The following is a 27,122-nucleotide window of genomic DNA, read 5'->3' as shown; positions in this document are numbered from 1 at the left end:
TCCCATCCTGTTGAACGTCGTCCTTTTTACACACACACAAAAAAAAGAAAAACGGAAGGAAAAACAATCACTAAAAGAGATACAAAGGCTGATTTCATCCATCTCACACCGTGAGGTAAATCTTTTCGAGGGGAGCGGAGATCTACGCTCCTCTCCTCTCTCTATTTCAGAATTGCCTTGGAGCTCATCCATAACGGCTTTGCGGGCCCCCGGGCGCTCGGAGGGCCAGTCAGAGCAAACAGGGAATTGAGGCGAGGCGAAGGTAGACAGAGAGGAGACAGAAATGTCTCCTTGGAGGTCACGCCGGCAAAATTGAAAGTCTCAGGTATAGTGGGGCCTGTCGGTTTAATAAAATGGATAGAATTTCCATTTACCCTCGGCACCCCCCCCCCCCCCCCCCCTTAATGCATTGTTCTTGTAAGGGAGGGGCGTGAATGAGTCAGGAGCCGAGGAATACACTTTATAGACACAAATAATCGTAAATTGGGAATGTCACCTTTAAGCCGAGGCATTTTTATTATTGTTAGTGGTGCTGCTGAGTGGGTTTGATGCCTTATTCTCTCAGGGATCCTGTGTACCGGCACCACTGCCCTCCCCGGCGCCTCTTCTCCACCTCCTCGCCATCTTTATCGGGCTCCCGGCGAAGGAGAAAGAGGAGAAGAAGACAGAAGAGGGGACTTTAGGCTAACTTGCTTCTCCGCTCCCAATACTTCTGGGTGATTGATGGCAGATCGCACGCTTTAAAATAAACCTATCCATTAACAGCGCTTGCTGTTCTTTACTCGGGGTGTTTACAGCTGTCTGCAGGCCAGCAGAGTGCATCCTATCAGGGTGTCGCCGGCGGACCTGGCCTTCGCCGTACAGGTGTAAGCTCTTTATTTACTGCTATTATTTGGATGTTACAAAGGCCCCTCTCTAGTTTATGGCGGCGACTTTATAGATCCTCCCTTCCACTGGAATATTAACTGCCTCTCCATGATTCAATATGAGAGCACAAGGGCTCCTGGGAGCTGTAGACCAGAGCAGCGGATGCAGGTACTTGTCTAATTGAAGTCTCCTGAGCTTTGAGGGTGTAGACCATATAAATTGGACAGATAGCGAATGCACACAGTATTGACAAATGTCTTCCAGCGCCTTTTTCGCCATCCCTCTGACTGCTGGGCAACAATACTAAGCAGCATCATTTCCTATTCGGCGGGGACGCGATGCGGCCGAGTCAAGTTCAGGGAAACGGACAAAGCAAAACATTCATATATTTAAATTAGATTTGCAACACTTGACTGACTCGTGCGTGTGTGCGGAAGTCAGACAGTCAGACAGAGACCTGTTTACTCCCCTTCTGCTTTGCATTATATGTGAGTGCCTGTGCAAATTAACGAAGGAGGCCCTCTGTATTTTCGTCTCCATGTTAATTGTGAGAAATAATATTAAGGATGTGTGATTCTTATGCCTGAGCATATTGCATTATAATAAGTTCAGGAACATTACCAGGGAACACGGCTTATTAAGGAGAGGCAAGGTAGAGGCTGGATAGAGATAGATTTAATTGTAATATACCTAATCCTGAATATATTATAAATTTGCATGCAAAACCCTATACAAGATTTGAATATTAATTGAAATATGCAGATGATGTATAGGGTTGTAATTATTGCTGATTTAAAAGTATAATTGGATGAAAACTTTTTTTTCGGTGGACTGTTCGAGCAATGTGCTGCGGTGAGAGATTAATATGCATATTCATGGTTGAATCTGCTGAACTTTTATTACTGACAATTGGTTTAGAGGGAACGTTTGCCGGGCTGGGTTGAAAGGCTGCAGGAAGACAATAGTGAACGGGCAGCACGCGGAGAAACAAATGCGTCACCGAGCAATGAGGCAAAAATGGAAAAAACTATAAATCAAAGACGGTTGTGGGAGCTGGTTTGGAGTTACAGGCGAATGAAAGAAAGTCTGTTGTCGGATCATGTGTGTGTTTTGCTCCTGGACAACAATTCAAATTCATCTAAGATAGAAAAATCAATGAGCAGACTGAAGTAAAGTTTTGTTAGTGTTAAATTTCTATTATATCAGGCTAAGTTGGTCTGAAACCAGGAATCCATTGAAGAAGAAGATTTTGAAATCGGTTTGTATCACAGACATATGGAAAAACTCCACAGATGTTCTCCTCTTTAATCCCAAACATGTACACACTACAGGATTAGGATATTATTAAGATTATCGGGCCAGATTAAACAACGCACCACCTCACGTGATCTCTCATGCCGAGGCAGATGTAACCAAACACAGGGCAACAACTTGCTGTCGTAAAGCTTTATAGCGAGAAAAGCACTCGTAATCCTCCAGAATTATAACTCCTAAATATCAAACGTGGTAGAAATGATCAAAGCTGCCCCAAACCGTCTCACATTAACAGATAATCTGACCAGACATCAGTACCGACTGAGGTCTAAGACCAGTTTCTCCTCCACCTGTCAGAATCTGGGATAAATCAGCCAAACTCCTGCAGTCTGAGTCCAAAATCTTACCATCTTTGGTGTGAGGCAACAAGAAAATCTTGCTTTAGCGCAAACTGACTTGAATTTGCATTTTCTTCAAAGTGTAAAAACGGAGACTTGATGCTCACTGTAATGAATCACAAAACTCAGGCAGGCTTCAATAACCTGCGAAGCAAAATGAATGGAAAGAAATGGATGTCGGGAACAGGAGAGAAGTGTATTTACATTCTGAGGCACAGTGGCGTGATTTGCAAAACTGAACAGGGGAAGTGAATTTGATTCCGAGTGAATGAGCTTTAAAACACATGTTTAAAGGAAAGGAATACACTTTAATATTCCCATCTAGGAAATTTACAGCATCCGTATGATTTTCCAAACTGACAACAGGTGGCTTTTTTCTTGGATATTCGAAATCCAGTCTTTTCTTCTCTGCTACCTTGCTGGAGCTTATAATGTCACATCAGAGGGAGAGGAATGAGTTGTGGCTGATAAATGGATAAAAGATGGCTGCATCAGCCAGGAGCCAGCTGCTTACCATCTCCTCGCATGAACCTCCATCCTTCACACGGCAGCTCTGAACTACACGCAGAAGGTAATAAGATTCACGTCCTTCACTGGATTAAGTACATGTTGGGTCACATGTAGAGCTAATTCACCTCTCACCGGCCTCACCTTCCGTAACCACTCCGAGCATGCTTTTTATCTCCCTCCTCTGCCATCTTTCCTCTCCTCGGCGAACTTCATGAGTCATGACAGGCAGGTTTGCGTTAACGCGACCCGCTGGAAACCACTCCCGCGACCTCGCCTGTCTCGAGCTGCCGAGCGGCCCTCCCTGCCTCCCCTTGTCAAACAAAAGAGAAACGCTGAAGGACCTCCGCTAACTCTTGTCAGAGCTGTCACGCACTCTGCCGCCGCCTCAGTCTTGACAAGCAGTTGGTTGAAATACCCGCCGAGACCTGTCGCCGTGCCTCCCCCTTCCCTTCCGCTGCCATCATTACCTCCTTATTTTATATGCTGATTTATTTCATCTCACTGTCTTTTCCTCCCTCTCTCACTCCCAAGCCCTACTCAGAGCTCCAGACAGAGGCCTTATTACTCTGAAATGCCTGAAAACACAATTAAAAAGCTGTGACCCAGATTGGGGTGCTGACCGTAACGTTACCCTGGTCATCCCTCGTGGGTGCGCCCGTACCCAAACCCCATAGCATGATCCCAACCTCACAACCCCGTCCACACATCCAGCCTGTTTCTGCATGCAGATGATAAGGAAGAGGAAGAAGAGGGAGAAGTCACTACAGCCGAGAGACTTACCGAGTCCCTCATCAAGTTAGAGCTCTGAGACTTGCTCTCAGCTGCCCCCCCGGGGGCTCTTACAAGGCTTTTGATATTCAGGCCATCTGCACACATAGACACACACATACTAAGGTACACACATGTAGAATACACACACAGCTACACAAGCTGGGGGAATGAAAGTCAGTAAAAAGCTCCAGAAGAAGTCTGAATGCAAACAGTTTTAATGGCATGTTTAGTGATATAACTTGCAGGTCACATGACTTCTGCATCACATAGCAGTCACGACGCACACACACACACGCAAACACCCGCTGGTGGAGCATGGAAGAAAAAAGGCGACAATCAAACAACTTTCTGGCTCATAGTTGCTGCATTCAGTTCCTTGAAAGCATCAAAGGCTTCAGCCAATATGATGAAGGTCGAAGGTCTGATTTGACAGTGATGCCGCGGCCCAGTTCCATACTAAAGACTGATTCTCAGCAGGTTCTCAGTGTCGAAGATGTCAGTGTGGAGAAAACCTGCTTGAATTCTGGGCTGTGCTTTTGATGGACACTCTCAAGGAAGACCTCAGAAAATCCAAACTAAAGCGCTAAATTCTTGAAAGGAAGGAGATCACATCATACGGGTGTGACAGGCTGCACATACTGCGTACATATACTGTATATTCCTTTTCTTCCTGCTCTCCTCATTGCTGTTGCAGCATCACCTTGATAACAAGCTCACTGCCGGCAACGCCCACATGATCCACCCATAGGAAACGGTTAACACCCCAGAACGTCCTCAGTAACATTGAATGAAGGAAAGGAGGTTTCAGCTGAAACACGCACACTGGCGTTGTTATTGCAGAATAGTTCATGTTAATGGGAAAAAGTGGCACCTTCCTCGCAGTCTGAGGCTGCTTTCAGTGACACGGCAGTGTCAGCGTGTGTTTACTGTTGGTTTTTGCATGTATGTTGGTCTAAGAGACGTGGGAGCTCCATATTTGTTTAGTCGGTCTGGCGGCCGCGCCGATTTCATGATAAATATTAGCACTCAAATATGTGAGTAGGGCATTTATTGAAAGTGATCACTCCAAACATTGTTTGTTTGTCTGCAAAATTGCAGCGGCCTCTTTTCGTCAGGCGGGTTATGAGAAATTTCTCCCCAAAACAGCCCAAATGTAACCAATTCGATTTATGTTTGTTTTTTGCCTTTTCGAGACTGTTTGTCAATGTTTAGAAGTGCTTGTGTGTAAGTGTGTTTGTGTGTGAGTGTGCTTGTGTTGTGTGTGGGTGTGGGGGGGGGGGTCCACATGTGCGTAACAATGATAGCTACACTACACTCGGGAAAAACAAACACCTCAAGAGAGCCATATATCCACTCGCAGGGAAGTTTTATAAACCAGACTGCAGTACATTTATCCACCCACTCCATTTTTTTTTCTGCATGGGATTACAAGGTGGTCAGGCTCTGCCAAGAATCCTCTAGGTGCAGCGCACAGGGAGTGAGAGCAATGTGTGTGAGAAAAAAAGCCAAAATACGTGACTTTGGAGTCAAACGGGTGGGGGTGGGAAGGAGAGGGGAGATGGGCCGGAAATGGAGAGCGAGCCCGAGGAGCAGTGGGAGACTGACCTTTTACAAGACAGCTGTTCTCTCTCAGGTGCTTGTTCTCAGCATATCTGCAGCCCTTTTTTGCATTAGTCATTATTTGGTCCCCGGGGATCGGGAACAGGCCTGGGTGAGTGTTTCATGTGGCAGGAAGCGAAACCGCGCTCTCACCAAAGCTTGTGACCCGTTCAGCGCCGCGTACAGCTGACACACAAACTTGCTGCCACAATCCTTCAGCTACTTCTCCAGCACATTCAGAGGTGTCACTGCATGGGTTTCATGGGGGTGGGACGAATAATAGCTCAGGCTAATCATAGGAATAATTTTGGTCGTGAAAACAACTTATCCCAAGAGGCACTGACACATACCAATGAAATAAATGTGTTTTTTGTCTTTGCGTGTTTTCTTTGTGGGATTTTGGTCCCTTATTAGAGAGCTGACAGGAAGTGAGGAGAAAGAGGAGGAAGGGCACACAACAAAGGTCTCCGGCTCGACTACAACGTTCTGTTTAATAGCACCTTAAACCCCTGAGGCCGCGAGGACGCCGCCTTGTTGCTGGATGCTAATTAATTGTTGGCTCTCCGTTCAGATGCCGAGGTGACGAAATGTTACTATCCGGTGCAGCAGTGGATGGAGATTTATTTTACAGTATGGAACGAGACCTCATAAACATTTTTCAGGTGATGCAAGAAACACGCTGAGTTACAGAGGCTGGTGGAAAAACAGTCAACATTGGAATGGGGGCACGATGCTGCACTGGCCTTTAAAGTGGGATATTTTTCTGTTTCTGTGTTTAATGACTTAAAGTTACTTCATGCAGCATTACGATTATTTTTACTGTTATTCACTGTTTGGAAGACTCACAGGTAAACAGGCTGATTGGTAACAGGTGATAGCATCATGATTGGGTATGAAAGGGGCATCCTGGAAAGGCTCAGCCGTTCATAAGTGAGGACGAAGCGAGATTCACCACTTTGTGAACACATGATTGGATAAAGGAGATTATTTCACGAGCTCAGGAACATGGTTTGTTTGCAAATGACTGAATTCTGCTTTTATTTATATATATCAGCTTCCAACTATAGCCACATACACAAATTATGTTAAACTCTATTTGCACTTTTAATATAAATGTTCATATTTTAGCAAAACATTTCCCTTTAGCTTTATATGCTGGATAACTCTGGATATACTGTGACACAAAAAAGGTCAAATATCCAGAAACTAATTACTGGCATCGCCATACTTTCACCGAGATCGGTCTCAGAAACTCACACCGGTCTAACTGTTGTTTTAGAATAAAAACTGCATCCAAAAGTGCCTAAAATGTGTGTTGTAGAGCAAGAGAGACAGATGTAATTCAAGTATTTCTCTTTTATGGGAGTGCTAAAGGAGTCAGATGGGGTTTGTTCGGCGCAAGGAAAAGGCATTAGGTGATACGGCGCACCTCATCTCCGCCAAGCTCTCCAGGTTACAACAGCACAGGGAGGGGAAGGGGATTTTTCCCCCCCCTGCGAAAGTCTTCAATCTTGTGAAGCCTGAGGGGCTGAGTAGGTGTTTAATTATTAAAGGTGTTTGAACAAAAGGCTATTCTAAGCCTGCTGGAGCCACCAACTGGACATTCTCCTCAGTGTTTGATGGATGACTACCTTCAGAAATAGTCTGTTTCCCTCACTGTGTTTGTGTTAAATTACCCCAAAAGACTCCCAGAGACCTGTGCTGTCCTCGCTGCTGCTTAGAAAGGATATCCTCACGTTTGCAGCGGCTCGCAGCAGCAGCAGCAACACAAAAGGTGAACACGACGATTAATCAGGCTGGAAGTTAATGCTCGTCTGTGCAGCGCTTTGGAAAGTTTAGTTTATGATGCAGCTTTAATGCTGGCTGAATAAAACCTGAGAGGGATGCAGAATTGCATGCAATGCAAAAGCCATTGTTAAGGCCTTTCTTTCTGTATTCAGGCTGCACACATCCCACTTTAACATTAGAGAGAATAATTTCTTAAATGTTACACATTTTAATCCAATTAGTGTAGTACTGTAACAGAGACAGAACTTTAATCTTCTGAGAAAGAGCAGAAATACCACAATGACAAAAGTCCTCCATAAAAGCCCTCATTTTAAAGTTTTACTTGAGCAAAATTACACATATTATACTTAAATATCACTAATTACGAATAATCTGTTCTTTTCAGGGCATAAAATCATGAATGCATTAAAAATTATGCCACAGTTTTATGCTATTTCTCCATATCAAATTAACAATACAGGTCGGTAAGTATGTGCACTAAAGAAAATGCTGTAAATTTCCTTTTGAAATTTACTCAAATTAAAGTATAAAATAGAAGTACAAGATGTGATTTTCTCCTCAAGAATTCCTGTTGGATTCGAGATGGAGCAGAAGTGCATCAGCAAACACGCAGTAAAAAAAGTGAGACTTTATTAAAGAGTCATGTAAGCAAAGCAAGAAACATAAAAGCAAAGCAAGAAACATAAAAGCATCACATAAAAGGACGGGCGTCAGGAAAAAATTAATAAAACATCACCACATAAAAGCAAGTCTATAAAAGTGAGATTCAGAAGTGATTTAATGGATGATGCTGATTTCATCGAGTCAACCTCGCTGTTCAGGTCAGACTGGAGCTCAGGAGCATTTTGTTTTTAAAGCACACACGTGGATGGTCGTTTTGAACCTGATGGCGGCGAAACAAATTCCGCAGAGTAAGCTCAAACTCGCATTCAGTACCATTAACCTGGCTTAATTCTTTGTCTCGTCTGAGAACCAGAATCACTGAATTACATCAATAACCTGGCACAGGTAAACTGACAACCCCTTAAAATCTGTGACATCAATAATATGGACCAAGGCAGGCCAAAGATGGCAACTGACCCCGGTGCATTTACGGCTAGGCGACGACCTCAAGAGGCCATAGTCATGATGAGGAATGCATGAGAGGAAGTCAGGTGTCGTAGTACAAAGAGCAAGAAAGTTTTCACCCAGGCTGTCTCTGTCCTGAGTGAAAGCGAAAGACAACGTTAACTATGTCAACCTACTTAAGTTACGTCACATACCAAACCATCCCAACTCTGTTTCACAGCAGAGATGATGAAGGTGCACCAGACCTTCACTGATACTCTCCAACAGTGATATATGTCATTTTGGGCCTATTGAGTCGTTCAGGTATGAGAATGCATTGGCCCTCAAAAGTCCAGTGATTACTGTGAACTGGTTTTTGATTATTTGGCTCAATGCCAGTGGAATCTGCTCCATTAAAGCACAGGAGCATGGGGTCAATAGAGGCCCAACAGATACATCATGGAATCAACGTTTCTGTGTGTTCACATATTCTAACATGAGACCTGTTACTCTAACATTTCATCATACAACCCTGTGTTGTAAACTCACAGTAAATGCATTGATACCCCAGTGCAGGCAAGTAAAACAATGAGTTGTTGGGATAAAAAGAAAAAAAAAAAGGATCTTGAAGTTACTCGATATTTTTGAACCAATGTTTAAACTAGCTGACATATTTCTGGCAGGAAAAACTGGCCTGAATTCTTCTGAACACTGTTTTGGCTACTTCCTAGGTATGCCCTGGATCAGTTGTACTTTCTAAATCCAAAGTATTGTGCGCAACTTTACAGTCAATCCTATCATCTGACACCTTTACGATGGCTTAACATACCAAATAAAGACCTTGTATTTCAGAAAACGTGGACTCAAGCACTGAGATGCAGGTTGTGTAACCCTGAAGGAAACAGACACTCCAAGAATCGAGTGTTTTCTGGGCAGTTCCTGATGAAATAAATGAGTTGTTTGAATTACCACTTAATAACAGGGTTGGGGCAGATTGCTGGAGACGATGTTCCCTCGTGGTCGTTGGACTATAGGTTCAGACTGATGTTTCCACAAATTAAAAATCCACCCGAAACCTTGTGAAATCAGGCTGTGGTGTGCCAATACCTGCTCAGTCAGGACTCCTGGGTCAGTAAAATTCCAGGTCGGAAAAATGTTAACAGAGCCTTCGACACTTTCTGGTTTGAGGGGAGTCCAGGCAAGGAGCAGCGTTTGAGGTTAATTTTCCTCCCTCTACGAGATCCAGTTATTCAAGGAAAATAAGTTATCTCACCCGCTGTCTGTGCTGCTCAGGGAGCCAAACATTTCATATTGAGCTGTTATACAAGCGCTGACATGAAGTGACAGATAACCATCCATTATGTTAAAGATATAAAACATGTATTCTTGTGAGCTGTGTGTCATGTTTTACTTTTCTTTCACATTTGCAGCATTTCCTAAACGTTGAGGCATGATGTGAAAAAAATGAGATCATGGTAGGTTTTAGATTTCATTTTTAGCAGTAAAAGACCCTCTAATGTATATTAATCGGGTATATTTTGATGTGTTTTACTTCTCATGCTTGTATGATATACTTCTGGCAGGACACATTTTTCTGCTTTATTTATGGTTCTTAGTTGTGGTCCAGTTCAGAATGTACTCAGCTGGCTATCTGTGTCGCTTATTTGGTTTAATGTGATGATGCCTCAAAGCTGTTTTGATATATTTAACCATAACTAAACGAAAATTCTCATTTATCACAATTTGGGTCATATATTGGCCGTCAATTATTAATCAGAAGAACACTGTTGTCACCAAAGTGTGCTGAGATTAAGGAACATGGCAACATTGGCACGCTGAAGACCCATATCATGCAGACTGGAAACAAGCCAGAGGTATGGTCAGATTATCTGAACCACTTCATTTGGAAGTAAAACTGAAAGTGAGCACAAATGAGCTACTTTAAATATTGCTGCCCCACATTTAAAGCCAGGACGAGAGCATTAGACTTTGGAGGAAAACGTCTAAGTAGCTTTTAAATCTTAAAAAAAAAAGGTTTGGATTGCAAAGCTTCTGGATGATTACGGTCTCATGTTTTGAGTATGTTTCAGTATGGTCTTTATGGCTGCAGCACAGTTTTTAAAAGTGTTTGAAACTCTATAATACGAAGGTCCTGGACAACATTTTACCTTGTGTGCAGCACGTCGCTGTGTGCGCTCCGAGCCGAGGCTTTTAATCCAGTACTTAGGAGTCGTCTCCTGCCTGTGACCGTGCCGTGCCAAGCTGGCCACTGCTCTCTGTTAATCGACTCTGAAAGCTTCAGCGGAAACCTTCAGCTCTGACCCACTGACACCGGCACTCGCAGCACAACAGCGAGCCTCAGGAGAGAACCTAGCATCAAATTACCTCTCTGCTCAGACCTGTACTTTCTCCCTGTGTGTGTTTCCAACAGACAGTGTGTGTTTGGAGGGTGGGCGTTGGTGGGGGGTTGGGGGTCGTACTTGCCTTGACCACAGGCTGACTGCTCGCCCCGGGCCCCTGGCGTCAGTGTCAGGGAGAGGTGAATCAGACTATCTCTACTTGCAAATCTATCCCTCGAGACCCCGGAGCCCTCGCACCATCCCCACCTCCTCTCCCACCTCTCACAAAACATCCTTTTAGAGGGGGTCCATCGGCCATTATGTCCCTCCTCACCTCTCTCGCCACTCCAGCGGGGCGCTATCTGAAGGGAGGAGAGGTGCGACCACGCCACTAATCTCTTTCTCTGAGTCGCTTTGCCCTGCCCATGTCACTCTCCTCCACTGCTCTCCAAGGACGGCTACCTCCACGGTCAAGGTGACACAGAGTTTAGTTTTTCCTGCAGCCGGAGTGGACGCAGACCTGGACTACCAGGGTTTATGAATTACAGGCCTTGCTTAAGTGGTAATTTAGGCAGGAATTAAGGGATAACATGTATTCTAAGAGAGGAAATCCTTTGAGTTTCCTTTTATAATAGAGCACCTACCTCACAGTGGGTAATTGGAGCCAGATGTTGCTCCATGCAGCATTAAAAACACCGGCCTTTCTTTTTTTTCCTCTCAGCTACGTGAAACATCTTGAAATTCTGTCATCATACCAGCTTTTGTGTGCTTGCATATACTCCTGTGTCTGTGCCACATAATCACATTAGTTAGATTTAATCTAAGAAGAGGCAAATTATGCGCTTTTCCCATCAAATTTAGCTGCATGACGAGCAGCGTGCAGAATCCCTGAGTACAACCTATCCCAGAGTGCTTTGCATGGATGGCACAGGACTGGAAAAAGAGACAGAGGGGAGAGTGAGGCGCAGGATGAAAGGGAAACGCTAATAATGTCTCACATGTGTACTGGCAAATTGTCTGCTAACACCGACGAGCAACACACTCGCTAGCTGGGAACATGGCAGCAGCCTCCTAATAAGCAGCATGCACTATTTATGATCATAAACCAAGGGCAGGGAGGGTGAGCGCTGTCAAAATAAAAAAACATGTCAATCTTAGCTCCCCACTGTTGCCTGAGCTGGTTGCTTGTCTGTTAACGCACTTTTTTTTCATGTTTGCCTATGATGTACAAAGGCGGGAAAAATCACATCAAACCCACAGATTTCTTAAACTTCTACATGTCTGAAAAGGAGGGAGGGGGGTGATGGAAATCAAAGGGAATATCAAAGTTAGGAGAAGTACAGGAATATGTCTGTGAGAAAGTAAATATTTTGTCCTAATGGTTTGTGTGTTTGAGAAAAGCACATGTGATGAAAACCAGAGATGTGCATGTCAGAGCAGTCGACAGAGCGCTAGGTGAGGAAGTACGGTGAGGTGGAAAAAAAAAGAAAAAAAAAATGAGGCCAAGCTTCGTTTTAATACTTCATAGGGCATCGAAAATTCCCTCTGAATTTCTCTAACTTCTCCCTGCTCTGTGCAATTATGCATGTTTATTCATTTTGATTAAGGGCGATGAAAAGTCCTGTCGGCCGCGCGCCTCACATGCAAACATTTGTGCCATCGAGCGAGTGACAGTCCATCAGAAACACATGAAAGACGAACTTTCTGCTTTTTTGCTGCTTTATACCTACTGAAACAGCAGGTAACTGAAATAGTTTAAATATTTCACGGGTCTCGCAGGACAGCATTCAAAGACGACGGAGGAAAATCTACGGCTTCAAGTAAAGTTGACTTAAGTTGGTGTGACACAAGTAATACGCTGATTAGCTGCCTTGGGCCCTGAATCCTCTTTGCTTCTCACAACTACTCGACTTCTTTCTTCTCGTGAACATTCCCTCTGAATCCAGCAGCCACTAGAGGGATACAAAAGGGAGATACGGAATAAAGAAAAGACGGAGCAATTGAAAATATAACTGCTGTCAGGTTAAGAGTATAACGACCTGCAGAGAAAACTGATGTCCTGTTTTAGTTTTTGTGGTTTTTAAGCAAAACATCTCATCTTTTCCAACTGTTTATGCCTATAATTGAGTATATTTCTACTTGAATTTTCCAGACCGGAGTGTCTTTATTTCACTGCATCAGAATCAAGAAAATACCTGAAAAAACGTGAATTTACTTTAAAGATTAATTACAGTTAAAGTAACGCCAGAATGAGATTTCTGCCGTGTGAGCTCATTCCCGGAGCGTCATGAGACTGGGCCGCAACACGATGTGCATTTTAAAACCTGAGAAAGGTCTGAATTTAAGACCCATGCAAACCTCCTCCACCTTCAGAGGAAGAAGTATGTAACAGCTACGGCAAAAAGCAGGAATCTCGCAGTAATTGCAATGACGCGCTTTCTCCAACACAGCAACGGTATGTGGAGAGACAAAATAAAGGTGAGAAAAAGCTCACAAGTTCCAGAGAGAAAGCAGCAAACGTTTCCAGTGATGTAACAGGGCAGCGGCGTGCAGTGTGGGAGACGAGGGCGGCATGCTGGAGGAGACCACGGCAGCTTTGGAGTATAATAATAAAAAAATAGAAAAGAAACAGCAATTTCGCTCCAACAGCTGAGCACCTACAGGTCATTATTTCCTCTGCTGGGCTGTAATGTGAAAGTCCCGAGCCCCGGTCGGGAAAAACTTCCCCGTGTTGAATCAACAGTAAATAATGACTTGGTCAGAAACAGACTTATTCCTCTACCTTGACCTCTAGCAATAAGGCAACATCAATCTGTAAACAGAGACGTTTGATCACGACAGATTTCTTCCATACAGTCAATTATGTGGGTTACATTTGGTCAGACGTGTGTCAGGGCACCCATAGAAGAATATAGAAAATTAGGTCATTATTGCCACTGGCTTTCTCTTTATTCTAATCCACACGTACAGTAAAAACATCCTCTACTCACACACACACACATTAGAAATAGATTTACCTCAAAAACCTGCTGATTACTGCTTATTGACAGTCGGTAAGGAAGTACATGAATTACAATCCTAACAAGCTAACCCTTAACAACTACAAAGCCCAAACCAACACAGCAAGAGAGCCCCAAACCTCCTACTGAAGAGCCAATACGCTGCTAATATGCATGCTAATTGGCAGCTAATAAATGGTCTTATTGCATGTATTTGTCTATACTTTACTGCATTAAGTGTTGTTCCTTTTCTGAACAAGTGAGGCCCAGTGACAAGATGGTAAGACAGAAGACCACGACTGAGAGCAGGCGTTGTGTTTGGAAGATTTGTTTTATATTAAAGGAACTCTTCCTGCTTCCTGTCGCCCATATTCAAAAACCCTGAACCACGTGATCCTGAGAACGTGTTTAACACCTGAATGTCGACACACTTTACTTCAAGAAGTAAAATCAACAACAGCATCTTGTTTTGAGTTCATTCTACATCCATAAACTTCGCATTTCTGACCTTTGAAAAGATTGCCTTGACTAAACATCAGCAGAGGGTGCAGAGCTGCAGCAAAGAACATGCTCTGCCTCCGTCCATACTGCGTGCTTTAGTGTATTTCGCAGGTTTTTTAAAAAGCCTTTCCAACGTCCTCACCGGGGTAAACACATGTATATTTAATCCACTCGGTGATTATAGTAATTCTAATGTGACATACATGAATTTATTACAGCAGATGACCCCCACCTAGAAAAAACATCCCTCAGCGGCGGGAAAGAGAGAGAAAAAACAGGCAAGAAAAATGATAGGAGAGGAATGATAACAACATGTAAACACTCTGACTCTCGAGGCCGGGCTAATGAACGTGCGAGGACAGGAATAGAGAGTGAAAGAGCCAGGGCCGTCTTCCAAAATATCCACTCCCACATAGGTCAGTGGACTTTTGGCTACATCCTGAGCGGCGTAGGGGAGGGAGGGAGCAGTTTAAATGCCTGGGATCTGAGGAAAGAATTCGACAGGGCATGGGAATGGCAGTGTCACGGCAGTCGCCAGAGAACGCTCTTAAAACGCCGCCACGACAGACAGGCCTGCTTAAAAACACTGTCACTCCTGCACAGTCTCAGATTCTTGTGTTTTTATGACTTTGTTTTCCGAGGACAAGAACCCTGTTTTCTCAAGATGTTCTCCAAACAAATTAAGTGTGAAAAAAAGAGGATTATTTACTGGTGTCAGCTTAGACTCTCTTCAGCGATTCATCACGCAGGGCAGGCCTTTAGGATGAGGACCAGCTGTTTCTGGAATACAGTTATTACCTTTATTTTTATCAGGTAATCTAACAGAGATCTTTTTTGAAAAAGGGAGGCGACACCAGAACAGACAGAAAACAGTCAGTCATCGTGCAGAGACATGACAAAAAAGTTTAAAACCACCCAGATGTTCATGAGCAAGTCTTGATTCACCAACCAGGCAAAACATGAACTGCTTCTACGGATTATATTAATAGCAAATTTGGCAAAGGAGAGCTGTTTGGTGGGAAAATAATGATGCTGCCAAGTATAGTGAGGGGCCCGATGACAAATATTTGCCCTCTGGCCCTCTCGCAGGTAAATCCGGCCATGGCTCAGCTGATGGAGATTTATTATACTGAGGCAGCTCCACTGTAAGAGGCAACGTATGTAGTATGTAGTTCTGTGTTCAAGAGTCAACTAGTTGCTTTTCTTCCGCTTCTACGTTTCTACAACTCGCCGATCAAAATCGTTTTCTGCTGATCGATTGTGATTAATCGTCTCATGCGTATGTGTGCATTCAGCAATGTGAGTCAATCTCCATTTCGCCATGATTAAATTCCATTTATAACTTCGAAGGTGCACTCTGAGCATGGAGGGAAGTGTGTGTTGTTCCAGTTCGTGTACGTGTGTGTGTGAAGGAGGGGGGGTTGATAATTTATTTATGTTTGGAGACTAAATCTGGGTCACTGGAACCTCGTTGTCGTCGTCCTCCTCCTCCCTGAATCCCTCCGTTCCCTGAGAGGGAGGGAGGTGCCGTTAACTAACCACAGATAACAACAACACAGAGCTCTTGTAATTTATTTCAATTACTGCCAGTCCTAAAGAGGACAGCGCTCTTTTCTCTATCAGCGCGAGGGGGATACACTCGACTCCCACTGAGAGGAGTGCTGGTCAGATTACAAACTAAACAACACGAAGACTCAGACGACAGAATATCTGCACAAACGTCCTGATATCAGTGTGATTCACGCCGACTCTCAGCTGATCGCAGAAGGAACTGACAAATACTTTCTTTATTCCAAAGAAACCAGGGTTAAAGGCATCACTTCCTGCGCAGCAGCAGAAGATGACGTCCACGTCCGTACAGTAACATCCTTTCTACAACCATGTGCTCACAGAGCGGTGAACCTCGATCCTCCTTCGCTTGTGAGCGACTGAGCCTTTCCAGGATGCCCAATCATGATGCCATCACCTGTTACCAATGAGCCTGTTCACCTGGTCTAACAGGTGTTTCTGGAGCATTCCACATCTTTCCCAAACAAATTCACGATAAGCAGATATTTCCTAACTTGTTTTGAAATCAGGCCTGTGCAGGAAGGTTTGCAGGAAAATGATTCATAATTCACAGCAATATGAAAACATTGTTGTAAATTGGCTTTGTTGATAAAATATAAAATGGTCACATTCACGGCATAAAGCTTGCTCTTTTGGCCAGCTCTTGTTGTGCTCTTCACATCCTTCGCACGCTGTTGATGTGATAACGGTGAGCAGCTCAGAGTCTGGTGGAGCTTTGAATGTTTATAACAGCAAATGGAAACTTTTAATTGACGGGATGCGGCCATCAGAGAGAGACGAAAGGCTGTTGGGCTGAAATTAATAAAAGATTATTGCTTTCATTTGGATTAATCTAGTCTAATTCGGTCAAACTGCATATTTTGGGGTATTTGTTTCTTAGGTCTTACAGTTACTGCGTGCAGTCAGAGTTTAGCAGGAACAATCCTGAAGAGGAATGTGAGAAATCTAAAGGTAGTGCTCTAAATCCAGCAGTTATTTTTCCTAATTTGCTAAGTCTGTGGTTCCTGTTGTCAGAGCTCAGTGTTCTCAGGTATTTTTGCAGCTGTGATTAATAACTGCACGTCTGTTTTTCAGGAAGAGGAGGGTCCATTAAAGCCCCTCAGACACAAAGTACAAGCTCATACAGGATGTTGTAGTACACAGATCACACGTTGTGACAGTAAAGGCACCGTGACTCCGGTTAATCGTCATTTCAACGGCAGATTTCCTGATAAACCCTTTTTTAACCTGCTGGAGCCGTCACTCAAATGAGGTGCCGTTGGAAAAAGAAAACCTCAATATCTTGGGAGTTCACAAAATAATTTTGCAGTCATTAGTTTGCAATTATGGCACAACTATCTGCCAGCTTTGCAATTATCACTGTGAATATGCAAATTCAGATTGATTTCATGGCCCGATTTAAGGAAAACAATACAGCAAAGAGTCGTCATGTGTGTCAAGTTGAGAAGTGAAAGGCGAAAAAAGAGGAAAAATAATGCTTTCAAAATGAAAAGCGGCTTCGATATGAGCTGCGCATGAAAAAAGAAGTTAATCAACAAAGTGTTAATTGAATACAAGTTCCATAATTGTTGTATTACAAGCACAAACAGCACTTTCCTTAAATATTGTTAATGCGTTTTTTTGTTGCACCTATTAGAGATTCTTGTCTCTAAGTTAATTTCATTATGCTAATCAGGCCCTCATCCGTACAGAACCTCGGCTTTGATCCACGTTAGTTGTCGTGATCTTCAAAGACAACGTCACCACTTACTTTAAATGAATTTTACATATTTTTAAAGGAATCTTATGGAAATGAGCGAGGGGGGGGGCTGGAGGAGTAATTAATTTTTTATGATGTGTCTCGGTGTTTTCGGCACGGGCAGAGTCAACGGCACGAGCTGGATTTCATTTCAGTGTTTTAGCAGGAGGAAGTGTGGAGGCGGGAGAGGTGGAGGGGGAGGAAATGGTTTCAGATGAGAAAAGATTAAAGAAGCTGTGAATTCAAGACTTAATTTGGACTGATAAACTTCAGTGTTTAATATGCTCTTTTGTGCTCCCAGCGTGAAAAAAGGAAACTTTTCCTCCTCTTCACTTCCTCTTTCTCATACCCCCACTGCTCCCAGTCCTCCCGTCTCAACTTTCTCTCACGGTGAGCATTTCCTGTCCGGCCGTTTCGACATCGCGGCCTTCTTCAGGAGGAGGGGCAGGGAGACGGACCCCGAGGCGGGGGCAAACCACCCGCGAACACGCCTGCATTATTAAAACTGGACAGCGCTGTGAATCAAAGGCCTGGAATCCGGATTAAGAAGCTGGCCTTAGGCGGTACGACTGATGAAAAATGAAAAAGGAGTGAGGCTCCTGTCCATTTCTTTGTTTATTCATCCTGTACGTTTCTGCGCTGCCGAGAGTTTCGTCTTCAGTGGGAGACGTCAAGAAGTTTGACGGTGCTGACTGAGAGGTGGATGACATCACACGAACACAAGCGAACGCCAGAAACTTCAGAAAGAAATACAGACCATGAATTTGGGAAAAGTAACCCAATTAACAGCAATTTTAAGCTATAATACCAAACATCCGCTGCTTACAGCCTCTGAAATGTGAGGATTTGTTCCTTCTCTCTGTTTATATTGATTGTATTTGGGTTTGGGGTCGTTAATGAGACAAAAAAGACACCTGAGTTTGGACATTTCAGCACAAAGCAGAAAAACATGGATGCCCAGTAAATATAAACATATCCACCGAGAACAAAATAAGGAAAATCTGAACCAGTATGTCTAAATACTTCATATTTTCCAACATTTTCTCCTCTCTTTGGTGGAGGTCCTGATTCACTTCCTGCACAACAATAAAAAAACAATGTAGTCCTGCACGCTCAGTCTCCTTTGCTGTTTGTGTGCCACGCTGTCCTTGTTGGATAATATCACGTAGGTGCACACGACAGATTGTGCTTACCTACTAAATCCGGCATTAGAAAACATTTTTTAAAAAGCCTCTTACACGCTAAAAATCAAATCTGTCCCGTCCTGTCTGAGTGCTCAGGCATTCTGCCAGATCTACTCAGGTAATGCAGGCTGGAAGCTGACTGCACAAATCTACCACCGGCTGTGCCCAGGATACCGCAGCTATAATTTTCCATCATCTATCATTTGAAAAGCATACTGTGGCATGTGAAGTAATTAATTAGGAAGACAAATACAGGCAGAGAGGGAGGTTTTATGTCGATGGGAGTCGTGTTTTGATGGATTGGACGGCAGGTTTCTGGGGTTGAAATGGAGCATTGGGCTTATACATGTTGATACTGACGCAGGGATAAGCTCTCTCTCTAATTCCTCTGGTCACTGCGGTCAAACTCTCACTAACTCTTCTCTGTCTGCTCTGCTGTGTGCCGCTCGTGTGTTTCTGCGACTGTTTTCAATGCTGGGATTTTTAGCTGTTAAAATGATGTTATTCCTCCTTAAATCTGAGCTAATTTACAACTATTTTAAAGGCACAAACTGTGATTCGAATGGTCCCGGTCGCTGAATCCCACCAGTCTGTGTTTTATCTTCACACTGAGAAACAGACAAAGGTTGAAACAAGGACCTCAGTTTGCAGACTAATTTAACGCGATTCTCGAGTGTACTGTCGGCCGCATTTGTCCCACAATGCAATGCACAATTAAAAGTGGGTGATGAACAGCTGGAAATAATTACGACTAATTGTGGACGGTGGTGTGAGCTCATGGAAGATCACAGTCTTACAATTTTTTTAATACTTTCTCTTTGTTAACACTTTCACCGCCATTGACGAGATATCGAGCAATCTGTGTTTTCACTGTGAGGCAGTAGGGGGCGCTGTTACAGATCTTGTGAAACAACGCACTTCTGGCTCCAGAAACCACAATGCGAGAAAGACGTTTTACCTTTGAAAATGTCAAAAAATGCGAGCTTGAAGGGATTCTGATCTGGAGGAAGTCTGAATGCATCCAGTACGTCGAATCAAGACCGCCATGATGGTGACAGCGACACACACGAACACGACAGTCACAGAGGTGAGGAAGATGACGGTTCAGGGAAATTTTTCATGCCATGCCAGATAACACTTGACCAATTCTGCATGAACATGGCTGATTTTTGGGGAGGTTTTTGGTCCAACTTTGCATTTGTTTTAGTTGAGAACAACCTTATTCATGAAAAAGAATGAACTGCTGTCTGAATCTGTGACCCCTGCATGTAAATTCATAATGTTGTGTGTCTCAAACAAAATACAACTTTCTCTGCTTTTGTTGTCAATTAAAAAATGAATGAAGTAGTCATATGTTCACTGTTTACATGGTCATGGAACAAAGTGTTGTGGGGGTCTTGAAATCTTAGTGAATAGCCACAGTTTGATGGACATCTATCAGCACACACGGTATCATTTGCAGTTAGTATGCAGTAGTAAAGAACTCTGACAGGCCAGAAGTGTCACATTACAACCTATAACTAATGAACGAGGTGACGGACCTTCAATCCGTGTGGACCGATCTCTGTTATGTGAAGTTATTTTCATGCACGAGCCTTGAAACAAACTAAAGTGAATTGTAGGAAAGCGTAATTATCCTTTTCACTGCAGATTTTTCACTTCTCTCCAGGGAAATGAGCTTGCAAGCCTCCATATGAAACTATGCCTTGTGAGGTTGTCTATTTTTTGCAGTGTGCTGCACCTTGCAGACTCCCAACAGGTGCCTGCTGGACTTGGTGGGTGTTGATCCAACGCCAGCTGGCTGTGTTGATGGATGACCAACCATCGGCCTCTTTCTTTCTCTCTCTCTCTTTTTTTCAGGCTTGCAACGCGAGCTGCCGATCCAGGAGGAGAGAGGCGAGGAGAGACTAAGGAGCGGATAGTGATCTGAGAACCGAGAACTGATTGGGTTTCAAAGAGCTTGGCACCGGCCTGCTGCAGGAGGCAACCTGCCAAGAAAAGGTTCCTGTGTACTTTCAGAACGGTAAATGGGAAGTTTAATCAGAGCTATATTGAAATGGTGATTTCCTCCGCGGACACGCACACACATACTGATCCACATTCAGGCGCATATTTGTCCGTGCACATATTATATAACTCTACACATTATATTCATGCAGGTGCACTGTGTCAATGAGGTCTTTTCACACCCAGAAATTTATGCACATGCAGAAAGCCATGTACAGACAGATATGTGCATGTTCAAACACATACAGACACACTTAGCATGCGCCCACACACAGAGACACAGTACAGACAGACAGACAGACAGACAGACAGACAGACAGACAGACGGTGGGGTTAAAGAGAGCGTCAGTCTTTGATTTCCGAGAAAATGGAGTTTGTTCAAAGCCACTAAAAATAGAAATACTGAATAAATAAGAATATGACATTGTTCCGTTGTCAAAATTTATCATCCATGTCTAAGCAACCGGATTGAACTGCGTGACACTTAAGCGAGGTCACACTGCAGGGCTGTTTTTTGCTAGTTTGTGTGTGAATGGGGTTTTCTTCTTCCTGCTGCAGAACTCAAACATCCTGCTTTCACTTCGGCTCCCTGAGGACCAGCTAAGTACAGAGACTCATTGTTGAGCAAAAAAAAATGGTCAAAACTGGAGATATGAGGTCTTCCCACAACAGCAACAACTGTGCAGATGTGGGAAAAATAAAAGTCATTAAAAAATAATAATAAACGACAACTATTTTGCAAATGGATTCATGGTTTCAGGCATTTTTCAAGCAAAAATATTGAATATTTGCTGGTTCCATCTTTTTAAATATAAGGATTTGCTGCTTTTATTTATGATAATAAATGAAGACTGTGGGTTTTGGACAAAAGAAAAAAATGTGATGAGCATTTGTCACAATTTTGGACATTTTACAAACTAAAAGATGACAAAGACAATAATCATTCATTGCACCTGTACTTTACATGCAAGTGTTTCAGATACTTGGCCATTCTTCCCTAAATTTCTTGCAAGTCTTTTTTTAAGAGATACAAGGTTTTCTCTTGACATCAAAGCTCTGTACATAAACTGCAAAGCTCGGATGTTTGTGAGTATACAAGAATGTACTGAACGAGAGCGGACGCAGGCAAATAAGCTTCAGGAGCCCGAGTGGTGATAGGAGAGGTCAAAGGTCAAAGCTGCAACAGCGGATGTGATAAACACTTCTGTATCACTTCATGTCAGGGGGCTTTTTTAAGGGAGGAAATAACCAGCATGTGTCTCTGTCACGGCCTATTTTCCCATATGTACATTTATAAGGGCAGCGCATTGCTTTATCTTCCACCAGGCGTGAGGATTAACAAGCCTCGGCTTCGCGCTGCACCTGACTGAACCTGCCACTCGCTCCTCAGCTGGAGGATAATGCCTCTCCGGCCAGCGCTCTGTCCGACCTCGCCCTCAATTTGTTCGGATTTGAACTCTTGAATTATGGCTTACTAACGGCGTCTAACAGCTGGTACAAGGAGAGCTTCTGCTGCATATTTAATCGCATGAATTAAAGATGACCAGGAGGCTGCCTCCCTGGGCCTCTTTTCTCGTCGCACCGACACAATGAGCGAGCAGGAGTCAAGTGTAGAGGTGATGTGCGTTACAAGAGGGTCGAGGCCTTCCACTGCCCCTCACATCAATTTATGTAATCCAGTCTCCTCCATACTGGGCAGAAATGCCAATGTGCACTCACTGGACTCAGAGCTTATGCAGTTAAACATTTCACGGGGAGAGACGGGAAAATATTTGCAGGTACAAGATCATTTTAGCCATTTTATTTGCTAAGTAACAAACACAAAGTACAGCAGAGGCTGAATATGGAGATGCTAATGTTCACGGCGATGCCTCCAATAGTTGTTAAGACATTCCAGTCAATGTCAACCTCTTGGTGGTGATAAACGTCAGGAGATCCCCAAAATCACAAGGACTCATCATCTGGGAAGCTTACGTTTCTGGAGAAAATATCATGCCAATCCATCCAATAGTTTTCAAGATCAACCAACTGAATGACCGACCGACATAAAGCCTAAAGCTGCATCACCTCAGAGACCAAAAAGTTGAAAAATCCAATGAAAGTCCTGCATGATATCTGCAACAAAAACTAATCACACTTTCTTCAACCCACGACCACATTTTCCAACACATTTAACGGAAATTTACTAACAAAGAGACAAGAATGAAAAGGCTCACTTTAGAGCTTTTTTTCTACTATTTTTTGCCCTCAATGTTAAATATCTGCAGTGTTTTTTTTTTCTTTTTTCACCTTTGCAACGATACAATTGACGTCTTCCAACAAACAAAACAAACTGACAGAGGTACCATGAACTCATGTGAGCTTTGTGATGAGAACACATCAGATCTGTCAGCTCTGGGACACTCAGTTACACTGTGGATGCAGACTCATTCAACTCAAATTGGAATTCAGACCACAACACACACACACACACACACACACACACAGGCACACACACACACGCACACACACACACACTCGTCACTTGTGCCAGCAGTGGCGCCATGCTGCATCCGTCGAGCTTCAAAGCCTACAGGGGAGCGCGACCACAGCCAAGCCTGCGAGTCTCAGGTGCGGTGGGTCTTAGCCAGACGGCAGATGTATCGAGAGCTCCCACAGCACTGATCCCCATTAGATCTCCACAATTACCCCACCCGAAACGCTCCCACCCCCCCAACTGCAAACTCTGCTTCAAATTAGCATCTGGCTCCCCGGGGCAGCCAGGGCCTCCTGTTAGTTCAGACTGGGGTTAATGTCAGGTAAGAAGGCTGACTGGAGATCGCCGCCGTCCTCGGTGATAATTACGCTTTGACCGTTTGACCCGAGTCATTTAACACTGGAAGGGGGTGGGGGGGGGGGGGGGGGGGGGCGGGTGGAGGAAACCACCACTTCCTTTCTTCATCACAACAGTCACCCCTCACCGCCACGACCACACACACACACACAGTTCTTTTTATTCTCGGATCTTCATTATGAAGAGAGGAGCCACTTATGTCCTCTTGTTAAGTACACCAATGACAAGCGGAGAGGAAAAATGTGAGGACAGGCGGAGGAGAGAAACTTGACGAGATATCCTCACATCCTCTTTAAACTCGCGGCTTTTTGTTTTGAATAGTGGCAATTAGAGGAGCCTGAGAATCAACTTTTTAGCAGAAGAACAAACTGCCATTTTCTCCCATTTCCTAGCTAAAGTGATCCAGTCTTATTCCTCCCACTGGGTACGACTCCACTAATAGACCCTGGTGCATCCGGTGTCAGGTCGGGATCTGAATAATCTCTGTGTAAAGTAATGTCCTGTGTTTACAAGCCATTATCTGTTCAGAGTCCCTCTCTTGTCTCTCTCTTTGTTACTCTCCTCTCTCAGTGGTAGCCTAATTGCGTTATCCAATATGCACTCCCCTCTTTGATCACTTAGTGGCACTTAAGGTGTCTGCTAGAGTTGCTGGAAATTGTCGGAATAAAGCAAAAAAAAAGGGGGAGGGGGGGGCGAAAAAAAGAGGGGAGCTGTCGGCGGTGAGAAAAGGCCTCCTTAATTGCGAGGAGCCTTTGTTTTGTTGAGGAGATAGGTGCCACGGGCGGCTCTGACATGGTTTATGTGAACGGTTGACAGTGCTATTCTCTCAAGTTAAAAACACGGGAGACAGATGTCGCAGAGAAGCTGCACCGAGAGGCTCGAGAGCCTTTTCAAGACCATTAAGAGGCAAGGCCAAGGGGAGGTAATTAATACGTAGACGTTGATACAGCTGACAGGTAAAATGTATACATCCTGACTTCACTGTAAAGGACAAACTCCAGTCTTAAGTCACTTCTTGCGGACTTTGATGAAATCTGATTTTTAATCTTGACAAAACAAAGACCAGAGGCTTGAGAGCGGATCAACGAGGCATCGGGATAAGTTAGCAAAAGTGAGCATTAACGTGCCGGAATGTAAAAATACAACAGCGTGGTTTGTTCTCGGGAGGGGGGCGGGGTGCAGAGTATTTGCCGACACAAATAACTTTTTACCCTGACTCCGGGAAAGTTAGGACACTAGTATACAGGTGCATTGGTGACAGGTGATAGTATTATGATTGGGTATGAAAGGGGCATCCTGGAATGGCTCAGTCGAGTTTTATGAGAAGGTTCACCTGGGACAAATCTTCTTAGACTTTGTCAGCAGGATATTTACTTTTTAAAGGGACAAGTTCAACATTTTGGCGAAATAATTTGCTTTTTCCACAGCAAGCTGCAGCCAGTTAGCTTAGCTTAGCATAAAGACCTGACACAGCAGGCCTGGCTCTCTCCAAAGGAAGGAAAAACCACCTGCCTGCACCTCTGAAGTTCACTAATTAAAATCTTTCATTCTCAGGCGACACATACAGCAGATAATAAATAGCAGTTGAATTTTTAGTTGAGAGATTAAGCAGATTGGCATGGTTCCCCTTCTCTCTCTGCAGTCTTTGCAAATGACTGAACATCCCCAGGTAACATCGGCCCTGCTAAATAAGGCTTTAGTCGCTGTGTCCTGATGTGCTCACACCACTCTCCCATCGTGGTCTCCATCTCCCTCATTTCCATTCCAGTTGGCCTATAATTGCACTGTGCATCCACCATGCTCTCTGCGTTTCTTCCTCTCTCTCTCTGTCTCTCTGTTGACATTGTGTTGCACAATAAATGCCAGCAAACACACTGTACATACTTGCAGTACTGGCTGTAAAAGAAACCAACAACTGAAAGGTAAATACCACTTTATCTGGCCTGTCACAGCAACAAGCAGCCAAGCACTTTGTTTACCTCGGTGCTGAGTGAAAGTGGCTCAGGCCCTGCTGCTGTTGTGATATGGCCTCTAATTAGCTCCCAGGCAGCCTTTACCTGCCTCTCCCTCAGTGGAAACCGTCAACTCCCTCGTGTGTTTAAATGTCTATATAAAAACAGAAACCCTTCGCTCCTCTGCTCACCCCTCTTTCTCAACCTCCCCACTTCACTGCCTCCTGAATTTTCTCTCCTCACCGTTTTGTGGAAGGTTTTTCCGTATTTCTCTGACGTTTGTGTGTAAGTACAAAGCTGTTAACGTTCTGTTTAACATTACAAAAAGAAAAGAGAGTGGATGTGAATGAAAGCGCACCATTCTGTGACTAACAGCTCGGATGTATATCTTCCAATGCAACCGGGTGACCTCGTGTTTATTGTGCTGTAAAGCTGAAAAAATAATGTATAAAAAAAATGTGATGCTGATGACAAAACAGTAATTCAATCTGTTTCTGCGCATAAAAGCTTCCGCAGTCGCTCCTCTAAACGCTCGGTGTCAGATGTGTGATGTGTTTAACCGTATGTTTATGAGATCTTTTAACAAACACGGGGAAAACAAGGCGGCAAAGAATGAGCAGCGAGAGCTTCTCGAGGCCGAGGAGACCAAAACTGACGGACCCTGGACACTGATGGTGGAGCGATGAAGAGAATGGCTGAGATGCTTGTGGTGAGCTCAGACCTAGAGGTGAAAGGGTGGAGGGTTTATGATTCACATTGAATTAAAGTTTGATAGCAACGGTATGTTCAGCTCAGGGTTTCCGTTTGTTTCCGACAATCTGTCCCAGATAGTTAAATCTCTCCAGAGTTTGATGTGAAACTCCATGAATTAAGGGTTTATTTGATTGAAGTTGGTAGTGATTTTTGGTACAGCGCAAACAGAAACAAAAATCTCTCTCTGTAGGGATTAAGAGGCGAAACAAACACTTTTAGCGGACGTACATTGATTACATTGCAGATCGCTTCATGGCTGCCGGCTACAGCGCTCTTGCTTAATCCTGGACTAATTTCAGAAGTTGTTGTCCCCATTAATCACTTGGACACACAAACATGGGAAAATAGGGTCCATAAACACAGATAATGTTTGACCAGCATTTCTCCCATTTGTCTGGGACACTGAATTCTTCCAGGACACGTGGACCAGCACCAATTCTTTTCAACGGAAACTCTGGTTTGGCTGTAGGAGATTGTGGTGAAGTCTGTTTGGTTTAACTCAAAGAATAAACGTCCACAGTCAGCTGATGACAAAGAAAGAGGGAGAAGAGAGGGAGAAGTGTGAATGAATGAGCGCATAAAAATAGTCTTCCTGATTGAACTGACACTGAGCTTCATTAAAGCACATGCTGTTATGTCAACAAACTCCATGAAAAGACCAAAAGCATCTATTACTGAGTGGAGCCAAACCCTGATACATCTCATTTCTCTTTGCCATAGTTGAACAAAAACAACATGTCAATGAGCTACGCTGTTGCTCTGGGTGACATGTTCCTCCATTCCTCCAGTTTATTTATCTGCTGCCGTCAATACTCATCGACTGTTTCTTAATCCGCGGCTGCAAATAGTCCCAGGCAAGTGCACTACTTCCTCCTGTTTGAGAAACATTTCCTAAAAACTGCAGTGCCCGGCTGTTTTGGGAAATTACAGAGCCTTTAAAAAAACATGAGATTATAGATTTGAGATCTGTTTTTAAAGGTAAAGTCTTCAGTAAGAGCCAATAAGCTCGGGAC

Source organism: Chaetodon trifascialis, chromosome 24 (assembly GCF_039877785.1).
Source record: "Chaetodon trifascialis isolate fChaTrf1 chromosome 24, fChaTrf1.hap1, whole genome shotgun sequence".
Classification (NCBI taxonomy): domain Eukaryota; kingdom Metazoa; phylum Chordata; class Actinopteri; order Chaetodontiformes; family Chaetodontidae; genus Chaetodon; species Chaetodon trifascialis.
This window is presented reverse-complemented; position numbering follows the sequence as displayed.